General features: G+C 37.5%; 1 protein-coding gene across 3 annotated transcripts in view; it reads right to left on the bottom strand.

Annotated features, from left to right (window-relative positions):
* The window catches only part of IL13RA2 (interleukin 13 receptor subunit alpha 2), an 83,485-nt gene extending 70,487 nt beyond the window's left edge, over positions 1 to 12,998 (bottom strand). The window contains exon 1 of one of the 3 annotated variants that reach the window (XM_027534808.1): positions 12,707 to 12,998. The gene's annotated coding sequence lies outside the window, so the exon portion shown is untranslated. The remainder of the gene's footprint in view (positions 1 to 12,706) is intronic. The other 2 variants (XM_027534809.1, XM_027534807.1) reach the window with 2 other exon arrangements.
* Between the last annotated feature and the right edge of the window lie 735 nt (positions 12,999 to 13,733).

Below are 13,733 nucleotides of genomic sequence, written 5' to 3'. Positions count from 1 at the left end.
AGCTTTAAGCCAACTTTTTCACTCTCCTTTTTTACTTTCTTTTCTTTTTTTTTCATCAAGAGGCTCTTTAGTTCTTCTTCACTTTCTGCCATAAGGGTGGTGCCATCTGTGTATCTGAGGTTATTAATATTTCTCCCAGCAATCTTGATTCCAGCTTGAGTCACAGGCCACTATTTGCAAAGGCCTAGGTCTTTCAGGAAACTTATCAAGATAATGTTGTTTGATAAACTGTAGCAAAGACTGTTTGTCAGCATCCATTTTCATGTTCTTCCTGTTAGTAATGGAATCTTATGAGCTGTATCTGTGTCCAAGGCTTCTGAGCCAGAGACTACATTTCCATACTCCTTTGCAGTTAGGTATGAGAGAAATTTAGACAATGATATGCAAGCAGCAGTGATGTGTGTGACCTTTGGTCATATTTTGACAAAAAAACTCTTGTCCACTTCTTTCTCTCTCCTCACTAAACCAGTAGGCTATAGCACAGACATGATAATGGAAGCCAATTTGACCACATAGACAAAGTCACCATTCTAGGAGACAGCCAGGCAACAGACAGAAGGACCCTCAGGCTTGGATGATCTCCTGCAGCAGTGCTGCATGCCCACCTTTGGTCTGTTGCTTGAGCCATAATATTTCAAGGTCTCTTGATTATCACAACTTACTGTGTAACCCTAAATAACATAGGGATAAATCCTCATTAAAGTACAATTGAATTCACACCTGCACTATTTATAATAGCCAACACATGGAAGCAAGCCAAGTGCCCATCAACAAAGGATTGGCTTAAGAAGATGCGGTATGTGTAAACAATGGAATATTAGCCATAGAAAAAGAATGAAATAATGCCATTTGCAGAAACATAGATGGATCTAAAGAGTATTATGCTTAGTGAAGTAACTTAGAGATAGACAAACACTATATGAAATCACTTATATGTAGAATCTGGAAAATAATACAAATGAATCTATGCACAAAACAGAAATAGACTCACAGACATAGAAAACAAATTTATGGTTATGAAAGAGGAGAAGGGAGGGAGAGACAAATTCGGGGTATGGCATTAACAGATACAAACTACTATACATAAAATAGATAAACAATAAGGATTTACTGTATAGCACAGGGCTTTATAACCTTTATCTTGTAATAACCTATAGAAAAAAAGAGTCACTATGCTGTACACCTGAAACTAACACAATATTGTAAATCAACAATACTTCAGTTTTTCAAAATACAATTGCTATTACTTAATGTGTTACTCTTCCCAAAGGTATCTGCACAAAGGTATCTTCTATCTAAAAATCAAAGAATGTATAAATTAAAAAAAAAAGTGCCCTGGAATGATAAGAGGAAAAACACAGACATGAAATAGACTTCACAATATTAGTTTGAACATAGTATATTATCTGCTATCAGGCATTTTTTCAATTTCTAAATTTGCTATTGTTTAAGAATATTGAAAGATAAATAAAAGTAGAAATAATATAATGAAACTGCATGTACCCATTATCTAGATTCAACAATTATCAAGATAACATTTTTATTAATCATATCATGAAAACTGATATTCCTATTTTCAAAGGTAAGAAAGTATCATGGTAAGAGACACTGCTGAAATGCTGAAACTAATCTAAAAATCATAGTCTAACACCCTCTTTTTTACAGCCAAGTAAACCAAAGCCCTGAATACAGAGATGACCTATCAAAGCCATTTAGTTAGAAACAGCTGGTATAAGAATCAGTTTCCACTGTATCATACTGCTATTTAATATTAAATACTGTTTAATTTACTTGAATCTTTTGAAAATAACTGATGAAACATGGTAAAGCCCTTTTTCCATAAATTCATTAAAACAGACTATTCTCCAGATGAGTCTTTTCTACCTAAAATATTTTCCTAAGAATACAAGTTACAAAACAACTCTTCCACTTATCCCCTTTTACATCTAAATGTACTATAATAGAAATAGTTCATCAATCAAGAGTTCAGAGAAATAATCATATAGAATTTTACCGTAAAATCATGACCTTTCCGGATTTGTCTCTTGATAATGCTAAGACGGGAATAAACACACGATGAACTTGTTAATGAACTACTAACAGGAAACCAGAGTATACACATGTGTATCCTTGGATTGAGTCTCAATAAAGTTAGGAAGTTAAGTCCCAGCTGGAGACCAGACAACCAGCAGAAAATTCCTACAGCCAGGGCACAGCATATTTTAGAAAAAATAAAGATAAATAAATATTAATTTCCTCAAGTTGTCATTCTAATACTGGCACAGGGGTTTTAAAATGCTTAAACAATTCCTAAACTGGGTTTCAAAACCATTTCACCTATTAATCTTTGCATTTCATTTAGAAGAAAACTACAGGTTTTATGGTTCATATTTATTGCATATTTAACAGTTGGCTTCAAAGTGGTTATATTGCTTGAAAACAGAACAGCTGGATTATTTTAACTAATATTGAGATGATCTTGTGAATTATATTTTAGATTGCCAGCATATCTTTGAAGAAGTGCTTCATTTCTTTCCGCAGACTGTGACCTACTTTCTCCTTAGGTTGCTGCTGCTGCTGCTGCTAAGTCGCTTCAGTTGTGTCCGACTCTGTGTGGCCCCATAGACGGCAACCCATCAGGCTCCTCCATCCCTGGGATTCTCCAGGCAAGAGCACTGAAGTGGGTTGCCATTTCCTTCTCCAATGCATGAAAGTGAAAAGTGAAAGTGAAGTCGCTCAGTTGTGTCCAACTCTTTGCGACCCAATGGACTGCAGCCTACCAGGCTCCTCCGTCCATGGGATTTTCCAGGCAAGAGTACTGGATTGGGTTGCCATTGCCTTCTCCGTCTCCTTAGGTTACCACCATTCATTCATTCAGTCACTCATTTATTTGGCAAACACTGAGTTCTGTGTTAGATAAGCTGTATACAACAATGAATGAACAAATTCCTGCCCTCACTGAACTTATATTCCACTGTTAGAGATAAACCATAAAACAAACAAGCAAAAATAGGTTAGGTATGGATGTGAGAGTTGGACTGTGAAGAAAGTTGAGTGCCGAAGAATTGATGCTTTTGAACTGTGGTGTTGGAGAAGACTCTTGAGAGTCCCTTGGACTGCAAGGAGATCCAACCAGTCCATTCTGAAGGAGATCAGCCCTGGGATTTCTTTGGAAGGAATGATGCTAAAGCTGAAACTCCAGTACTTTGGCCACCTCATGCAAAGAGTTACTCATTGGAAAAGACTCTGATGCTGGGAGGGGTTGGGAGGAGGAGGAGAAGGGGACGACAGAGGATGAGATGGCTGGATGGCATCACCGACTCGATGGACGTGAGTTTGAGTGAACTCCAGGAGTTGGTGATGGACAGGGAGGCCTGGCATGCTATGATTCATGGGGTCGCAAAGAGTCGGACACGACTGAGCGACTGAACTGAACTGAACTGAATGATAAATGCCATACAAAACACAAGAGGCAGGTTAAGAGGCTAAATAGTGATGGGTGGAGTGAGGGAACAAGGTTTTTTTTAGAAAGGATGATTAGGAAGGCCTCTCTGAGGAAGGATCTGAATAAAAAGGTGGAGGGAGTCATGAAGATAACAGTAAAGAGTGTTTCAGACAGATGGAACAACAAGTACAATGGCCCTAATGAGGGACTGTGTTTGTGGGTTGGGAGCAGAGTAAGCAAGGAAGAAAGTAAGAAGAGGAAAGGTCAGAGAGGTAGAGGTGCAGTTTGTGTGGTGCCTTCTAGGCCATTTTAGACTTTGGCTTTTGTTCTGAGTGAGATGGGAGTCACTGAAAGGTTTTCATCAGGGAGTATACGAAATTACTTGTATCGTTGATATAATTCCAGCTGCTGAAAAGATAATAAACTGGAAAAGAAAATAGTTTTCTAGTAATTTTCTAGCCAAGAGATAAAGGAAGTTTATACTATGATGGTGGAAAGTGCCATATTCTGAATATATTTTGAAGGTAGGTCTGGTGTGATCTTCTAAAAGATTAGATGTGGGGTATATGAGTGAATGGGTAATCTAAAATGATACCAAGGATTCTAATCTAAGCAATTAGGTAAACGGTGATGCCATTTACTGAAAGGAGGCACACTAGGGGAGGAGCAGGCTAGGCATAGGTATGAAGAATTCAATTTTGGACATGGTAAGTTTGAGCTGTTCATTAAACTTCCAATGAAGATACAGAGTGGACAGTTGGATACACAAGTCTAGAGTATAGGGGAGATGTCAGAACTAGAGTTAATGATACATGGCTGTTGTTTTAGTTATTAAGTTGTGTCCAACTCTTTTGCAACTCCATGGACTATAGCCCACCAGGCTCCTCAGTCCATGGGATTTCCCAGGCAAGAATCCTGGAGTAAGTTGCTATTTCCTTCTCCAGGGGATCTTCCCTGACCAGAGATTAGACCCATGTCTCCTGCATTGGCAGGTGGATTCTTTACCGCTGAGCCACCTGGGAAGCATTAATGATATATATGTGGTCCTTAAAGTTCTGAGACTGAGAATGAGACTGTCTGGTGATCATATTTTTGGATTGTGTAGCAGGTTGAGGCATGGGTCATTCTAGAGAATTACTACACAATTGCAAGGTGATTGAAACAACTATCTAATATCAGCAGATAAACTAAATGATGTTCACTGGTTTTAATCTGTATGCCCTTTATTCTCAAGTACAAAAGTATATTCAGTCCTCTTTCTTTTAACTTATTCTATTTTAAATAGTCAAAGTTTCAGCATTATTAACACTCCACTGCTAATCACTAAGCTTCTAAAAGCCACAGTCTTACTCACTTTATAAGACTCATTCTTACAAAGCTCTTTTCTAGAAATTTTCCTTCCCTGGCTAGTGGCATTATCACATTAAAATATGAAACTTTCTTACTTTTAGACACCTCATTTCCCTTCTTTCCTATTTAAGTTTGAAGACCAATGAAAAATTATTTTGTGCTCTTATGACAACTAGGGGGCAACAAATGAAAATTTCCCTGAAGATAAAGTTGTTCAAAGACTCATAATTTCAGGACTCAAGAGATATCTTTAAAAAAAAATCCTCAAAATTCATCAAATTATACACAGTAAATATGTACAGTTCTTTCCATATCAATTATACTTCACTAGTGCACTCATCTCACATGCTAGTAAAGTAATGCTCAAAATTCTCCAATCCAGGCTTCAGCAATACATGAACCGTGAACTTCCTGATGTTCAAGCTGCTTTTAGAAAAGGCAGAGGAACCAGAGATCAAATTGTCAACATCCGCTGGATCATGGAAAAAGCAAGAGAGTTCCAGAAAAACATCTATTTCTGCTTTATTGACTATGCCAAAGCCTTTGACTATGTGGATCACAATAAACTGTGGAAAATTCTGAAAGAGATGGGAATACCAGACCACCTGACCTGCCTCTTGAGAAATCTGTACGCAGGTCAGGAAGCAACAGTGAGAACTGGACATGGAAAAACAGACTGGTTCCAAATAGGAAAAGGAGTACGTCAAGGCTGTATATTGTCACCCTGCTTATTTAACTTTTATGCAGAGTACATCATGAGAAACGCTGGACTGGAAGAAACACAAGCTGGAATCAAGATTGCCGAGAGAAATATCAATAACCTCAGATATGCAGATGACACCACCCTTATGGCAGAAAGTGAAGAGGAACTAAAAAGCCTCTTGATGAAAGTCAAAGTGGAGAGTGAAAAAGTGGGCTTAAAGCTGAACATTCAGAAAATGAAGATCATGGCATCCAGTCCCATCACTTCATGGGAAATAGATGGGGAAACAGTGGAAACAGTGTCAGACTTTATTTTTGGGGGCTCCAGGGTCTCTGCGGATGGTGATTGTAGCCATGAAACTAAAAGACACTTACTCCTTGGAAGGAAAGTTATGACCAACATAGATAGCATATTCAAAAGCAGAGACATTACTTTGCCAACAAAGGTCTGTCTAGTCAAGGCTATGGTTTTTCCTGTGGTCATGTATGGATGTGAGAGTTGGACTGTGAAGAAGGCTGAGTGCCGAAGAATTGATGCTTTTGAACTGTGGTGTTGGAGAAGACTCTTGAGAGTCCCTTGGACTGCAAGGAGATCCAATCAGTCCATTCTGAAGGAGATCAGCCCTGGGATTTCTTTGGAGGGAACTATGCTGCAGCTGAAACTCCAGTACTTTGGCCACCTCATGCGAAGAATTGACTCATTGGAAAAGACTCTGATGCTGGGAGGGATTGGGGGCAAGAGGAGAAGAGGACGACAGAGGATGAGATGGCTGGATGGCATTACTGACTCGATGGACGTGAGTCTGAGTGAACTCCGGGAGTTGGTGATGGACAGGGAGGCCTGGCGTGCTGCGATTCATGGGGTCGCGAAGAGTCAGACACGACTGAGTGACTGAACTGAACAGAACTGAACTGAAGCTGTTAAAAATATTTTTTAAAAAATATTTCATTCTGTATCACTGGATTGTTGTGCTGACTTTCTGTTACTACTAGTTTCAACTGATCTCTCTGGTAGATTCCCATTAATCCTTATGTATTTAAATGTTGAGAGCAAATTATATACCATCTTCCTTGGTTCTGAGCTGCTTTCTAGCATATATATGTGACATACATTTAGAAGAAGACATAGATTAGCTAAGAGAAATGCAGATATACCTAGAAAATTAATCACGACAGCTTCAGATCTTCGTATAGTGTCTAAGAACATTAATTTGGGAGTCATACTGCCCGGGTTTGAATTTCAGCACCATTACTTACTAGTTGTGTAACTCTAGAGAATGTACTAAAACATCTTCATGCCTTACTTTCCTCATCTTTAAAATGGAGATAGGAATAGGTCTCACTTCGCAGAATTGTGAAAGTGAAAGTCACCCAGTTGTGTCCAATTCTTTGCGACCCAATGAACTGTAGTCCATGGAATTCTCCAGGCCAGAATACTGGAGTGGGTAGCCTTTCCCTTCTCCAGGGGAATCTTCCCAACCTAGGTATCGAATCCAGGTCTCCCACATTGCAGGGGGATTCTTTACCAGCTGAGCTACAATGGAAGCCCAAGAATACTGGAGTGGGTAGGCTATCCCTTCTCCAGCAGATCTTCCTGACCCAGGAATCAAACTGGGGTCTCCTGCATTGCAGGTTGATTCTTTACCAACTGAGCAATCAGGGAAGCCCTTCACAGAATTGTAGAAATAATTAAATGAATACATATAAAGCATCTACTATGTGCTTGGCACACAGTAAGCCTATGTGTGAATTGGGTGATAGAAGATTTTGATCAGAAGGTTGGGCAGGGGTGGAATAAAACAAAGCTCTATCTGTCCACTTACTTGTCAAGATTTACCCCTTGCCACCTATTGGGGTTAGAAGTCCCATATGGGAAAGAAGCAGGTATGTGTTAAATATTTCACATTTGCACAGTATGACTCATTCTTATCTTGAGTATTTTGCAAAGTAGAGACTAGGACTGCTAATTTTAGTGATTTGTAAGGAATGAAGGTATACATATAGATGCACATATGAACAAAATTAAAAAAAAATCCTAGAAGATGGACGATAAACATAATAAGAAAATATGAAAATGGAAGGAGATTGGAGAGCAAGAATTGCTAAACCATCAAAGACCTCATTCCCACACTTGGCAATTATGCCTAAGCTGTCTGTATTTTTTTTTTTTTTTTAAGTAAGAGGGACAATTTTCTGTAAATGCTTAATAGAAATCTTTTAAGTTCCACTAGTGATACAAAAGAGGCCCCTCTTTTGGAGAAAATGTAGCAAAGAGTGTCTCAAGATATAACATTCATAGATAATTATAAGTTCCCAAACATTAAATAACAATAACCAGATTCCTTCCTTAGTTTATCAATTCTATACGCCAGAGTGGGCTACAGAATCTCTGAGACCCAAAAGATAGAATAAAGGATTGTAAGGAAGCCAGTGTGAAAAAGCAGCTATCATTTCCACTTCTTCCTAAAGGTTGAAAAACCTAAATTAGGAGAAAAGCATAAAGATATATTTCCTTCCCTCAAGAAGCTGATAGTCTAGTCCAGGAAAGGTAGAGAGGTGAAAAGACAAATGGAATGCAGTCCACTAAATACTAACTGATAGACAGAAGCATTTTTTTCCATATGGGTCTATGGAAATCCAGGCAGTGAGTTTCAATGAGGGGATGATGTCTGCGTGGAGTTTTAAATGAGAAATAGGAGATAAATGATAAACAGGAAATGTCACTATCTTCTCCTTGGATTATTGGAAGTATTCCCTATCTTCCCTCTGACCCACCCTCTCTGGCACACAAGAAAAATATGAAGGAGGACTTGAGTTGTCTAGGGAGGGAGAAATTGAGATGGGTCCAGCAAACATAGTTTTTATTTAGAACAAGGTAGCTTGACTGTGTGTAAATTTGGGCCATATGCTTTTTCTTTTCATTGGCCTTCCACATTACCATGAGTCTTTTAGAGTGACACACTATTTGACAATTTTCATCTGCTATGTTATCCAAATACTTAATGACACAGATTCTAATTCCAAGCTACATAGATGCTCCCTTACTATGGACACCTTAGAAAAAAATTCAATAGCTGTGAACATTCTTTCTCATAAGGCTTGGTGAGATTTGTTGTTGCCAATATATGCCACATTTAATTTCTTAGCTATCATCTGTGATATTTAATGAGTCAAATTCCTATGATAGCAAATTTCTTTTATTTCCCTGCATGGTAAATCAGTATCTCTCCCTTCTCCTCCTTAGCCCATTATGAGACTCAAAAGAAAAAGGTCATTTCTAAAATCATAAGAAATATCTTCTATATGAGTCTCCCTCTGCCATGGTACTCTTCCTGTGTCCTCCATTTTTAAAGAATATGTTCTTCTAAATTCTCTCTCTCTCATAAGCCTGTCAAACTTCTGTGGACCTACAGGTTCTTATCACTCACAGACATACACACACTCATGGGACGTCCCCAAACAACCACCAAAATAAAGAAAGATTTAGTGATGTGTATTAAGAGCACTAGACCGTGAGTTAGGGAGCCTGAGTTTTGGCCCTAATTCTACCATTGTTACATTGGATACAAATTTATTTTCTCAGGACCTCCATTTCTTGAACCGTAAAATAAGCTTGATGACCTACAAAGTCATATTCAGCTCTAATTATTATCCAAAAATTCTTTAAAATAAAATTTGCTTTGTTACAAATACATTTACTTTATACAATTTTACTATAAATTTTAAGAAAATTAAAATGTTTGAGATACAGTCACTTCTTGTGAATTGTTTCCACAAGGCCTATGAAAGAAGAGTACTATGAGTTAAAAGCAAATGAACTTATAAACAAAAGATATTAAATATGGTAACCTCTTGGTGATATCTGTGGAAAGGAAATTATTCAAATAAATACTGTTTAGTTTTACAAAATGCTTAAGGTAACAGAACTTGTGTGGACTGGCATAGTTTACATTATTTTCCCTCCTTCTAATGAGTGATATTAATACTAATCACCACCAATGAAATAATTATTACTGACACTGTAAAGAAACATACTGAAATATTATTCAGACCATCATTATGTTTTGAAATGAGAGGAAACTATTAAAGATCTCAATTTGCTTACAGAAGATTTTTTTTAAATCACTTAACCAATAGTTTAAATGCAAATCATGCCAGTACACTCCAATATTATTTGAAGACAACATGATTCCAAAAGAGCTACAGCACCAAATGTAGTACTACAGAAGAATCCTTAAAGTCACTAGGTCTTGCTGCTACACTCAAACCATCATAGACAGATGAGACTTTCTCCTATTTATAAAACTCTTTAGAGAGAAGATTCCACAACTTTCCTCAGGATCCATTTCCAATATTTCACAATCAAGTTTCCTCCTTAAGGGTCTAACAAAAATCTTCCATGTTTTCTTAAGTTTATTTAACCATCTAAGAATAAAGAGACCATTGACTATCCTCTGCATCTAAGTAACTGATATTTTAAGATAATTATTAAATTATCCATTAGGCCTCTCTTCTCTGAATTGATGAACACTGTTCCTTCAACATTCCCCTCAGAACACATCTCTTATATCCCATGACCTATTTTCTGTTACTCTAGGCAAATGCCTTGCTTCAGAATTTTGGTAAGGCCTGCCTGGATTTGAGTTTCTCTTTTTATGTTTTACACTCTAAAACTCTTGAATTTACATGGAGTCTAAAGTATCTGCTCCTTACCTAAGATTTTAGCTCTCAGAATAATATTAAGCAATTGCCAATATCATCCAAAATATAGCTGTATAACCACAGTGCACAAAACATAAATTTAAAAAATGTAAAAGTCCTAATTTAACCTCACAAAATAAGGCAATATAGTTTTAGCTTTGTGATATCCTGTCCAGAGGCCAAGAAATTATTCAAGTGGTATTTCTCAGGAAACAAATGTTTAGACTCTTGGGAGGAAGCCAGAAATCTGGAGTGGGTGATGTGGTTCTTGGCTCCCTAATTCTTATGTCACCAGAGAAATATTTTGGCTTAGCACTGAATACTCGTCCTCATTTCCAGACCATTTCGTGAAGTTAGAGAACTGTATAATGCATCCCATGCATTTTTATGGTCTAATTGCCATATGTTATATATTTGGAATTTGAACTTTTGGAGTGTATGAAGATATTGTCAATCTAAAAGCTGTCTTCCTATATATTACACAATAACTAATCCCTCTCTAAGGTCTGGTTCAGTACCTGACTTACTCTCTTGGGTTCTTAAACATCTCCTTCTCAATAAGACCTACACTATGTCCACTCTATTTAGAACTGCAACCTGTACCAATCACTCACACACACACTCATGCACACACACACACACCACACCTACTATTTCTATATTTCAAAGCATGCATTTCCTTTTAATATACAATATCATTTAGTGAATTGTCATTTATTGCTTGTTTCCCTCCTCTAGACTGTAAGCTCTATGCAGCAAGTATTTTTGTCTGTTTTGCTCCTGATGATGACCAAGTGCCTATAACTAGTACCTAACACACATTATGTGCTCAATAAGTATGTCCTAAATGAATGAATGAGTTGAATAATCCCTGAGGGATAGTGAGTATACAGATTGGCACTATGACATGCTCTATTTTGATATATTATTGAAGGCATCAAACATCAGTTAACTCATTAAGTTGAAAGCTCACAGTCATCCCACCTCAGTACTAACGCGCTATTTTCTCTGTCAGGAATGCTCTTCTGTCACTGCTGCTGCTGCTGCTAAGTCGCTTTAGTTCTGTCCAACTCTGTGCGACCCCATAGACGGCAGTCCACCAGGCTCCACTGTCCCTGGGATTCTCCAGGCAAGAATACTGGATTGGGTTGCCATTTCCTTCTTCAATGCATGAAAGTGGAAAGTGAAAGTGAAGACGCTCAGTCGTGCTGACTCTTAGCGACCCCATGGACTGGAGCCTACCAGGCTCCTCCGTCCATGGGATTTTCCAGGCAAGAGTGCTGGAGCAGGGTGCCATCGCCTTCTCCGTCACACCAGCTTATTATTCATAACTAAAGTGTCACCACCTCTGAAAGTGCTTCCCTCACCACCCGATGTCAATTAGACACCAACACAGCCTGAGAAAGTGATTGCCAGTCACTATCACAATGCCAGTCACTGTTTTAGTTCCTTCATTATATTGTAACTTCTTATTAAAAAAACCAAATCAACTTTTTGGCCATACTCGCCACTGCCTGAGGTTATGTTATTGGTTTATTTATATATATATATATATACTCGTGTAAAATGTGCAAGCTTTGTGAGATCAGCAGTATATTCCCAGCATCAGGGTCATAGTAGGTAATTTGTCAATACTTGATGAATGAATGAATAAATTACTAATTTGTAAAAATGTAAATCATGACGTTGAAAACAGAAATGACAAGGACTATTCATCCAATTGCAAAATATTATTGGATGCTACTTTCATTTATTTATTTCAAAACATATATTCAGTGGTTACAAGTTGTACTTCATCATTTATATAGATAAATATATTCATATACACAGTCACATATGTATTATCTGTAAACACTTAGGGCACACATGTAAGAAGCAAAAGGAGTAAAGGAGAACAACACAAGAAAAGTGAAAACAAAATGGAGGCAATCATGGGTTGATTTGAGAAGTGGGAGGATAATAAGAGGTTTTGGGATAGCTGAAAAGAGTATTAAAATGTCCCAGAAAAAAACATATGATTAAAGCATAATCAGAAAATATCTCACCTGGATTGCTCATGAAACTTAACTTTGATCAGGTACACTTGGTCAGCCTTACTCCACATAAACCTCACTTTTTTCGTACTCCTGGGAACTCTACCTATTAAAAACCTGAGATTTTAATACCAAATTCCTTTCTCCCAAGGTGCTACATCTCTCTGGTTTCATTAAACTCCTGTAGTTTGTTTCCTCACATTCAAAAAACAAACAACAACAACAACAAAAACACCCAAAGGCATTTGGTTACCTTAGTTAACAAAATAGAAATGATAAGTATTTAGCTCTTGGTTTTTCAGTGGTAGGTGCTCAATTAATATCTGCTAAATGGAAATAGAAGAATACAGGAATATAGACATCATTAAAAGGCAGCCTGATTTCTATTACTAAATAGAAATTTTTTTGTCATGTGATCTTGGAAAATGAACATTTATAGAAAGTTAAGTATTAGAAAGGTAAGTTTTAGACTTACCTTCTCATGTGACTATAAGCCTTCACATTCTCTGGCAATGAGTCTGAAACTAAATGGGTGAAGTTGTCCCAGTGATTTCCCTTTTGTGCTTTCCACTTATCTCTAAACGATTTCTTTTTAAGTAGAATTGACTAAAACAAGAACAAAGGGAATGCTGACACCACTTGGACTACAGGAAACATTTGGAAATGGGAAGCAATGTCTATATTTCCTTCTTTCTCTTTTTTAAAAAAAACCCTGTAACATTTACAATATGTTCATTTAAACAATTTGTTTGAACAACTGGAGGAAAGTGTCAGCATTCTAAAGGCAAAACACACTAAAAGGCATTTATTTTAATTTTGAGGGCACAGTTCACATTTTATCCTCTGTCATTTTCCTTTTATATTTTTTTATTAAGCTTCCAAAGTAGTTTATATTTTAAAAACAAGATGAACACATCAGAGCAATACATAGCTCTAAATTTCATATTTATTTTTACATGTGAGTTTCATAAGAAGCCACTGAGATAGGAAGAACAGGAAATATTCACTCCATCTTCTAGAAGAGGAAAATAAAAAGTTCATTTTCCAAGACCACATGACAAAAAATTTTCTACTTGGGAATAGAAACCAGACTGCCTTTTAATGTTGTCTATATCCCTATATTCTTCTATTTCTATTTAGCAGATATTAATTGAGCACCTACTACTGAAAAACCAAGAGCTAAGTACTTGATACAAACATAAGATAGAGTCTCTCTCTCCTCAAGGAAATTAGTATTCAGTACAGAAAACAGAAATTTGTGAGTACCAGGACCCAGGAGAAAGGAGCAGTGACTCCACAAAAGACTGACCCAGACTTGCCCAGGAGTGTCCAGGAATCTCCAGAAGAGGCATGGGTCGGTGGTGGCCTGCAGCAGGGTTGGGGGCAGGGACTGTAGTAGTACATGCATGGGATCTTTTGAAGGAGGTCGCCATTATCTTCATTACCTACACCATAGTTTGGCCCCAGGTAAATAGCAGGGAGGGAACACTGCTCCACCCATC

Source organism: Bos indicus x Bos taurus, chromosome X, assembly GCF_003369695.1.
Source record: "Bos indicus x Bos taurus breed Angus x Brahman F1 hybrid chromosome X, Bos_hybrid_MaternalHap_v2.0, whole genome shotgun sequence".
NCBI classification, from domain to species: Eukaryota; Metazoa; Chordata; class Mammalia; order Artiodactyla; family Bovidae; genus Bos; species Bos indicus x Bos taurus.
This window is presented reverse-complemented; position numbering and strand designations above follow the sequence as displayed.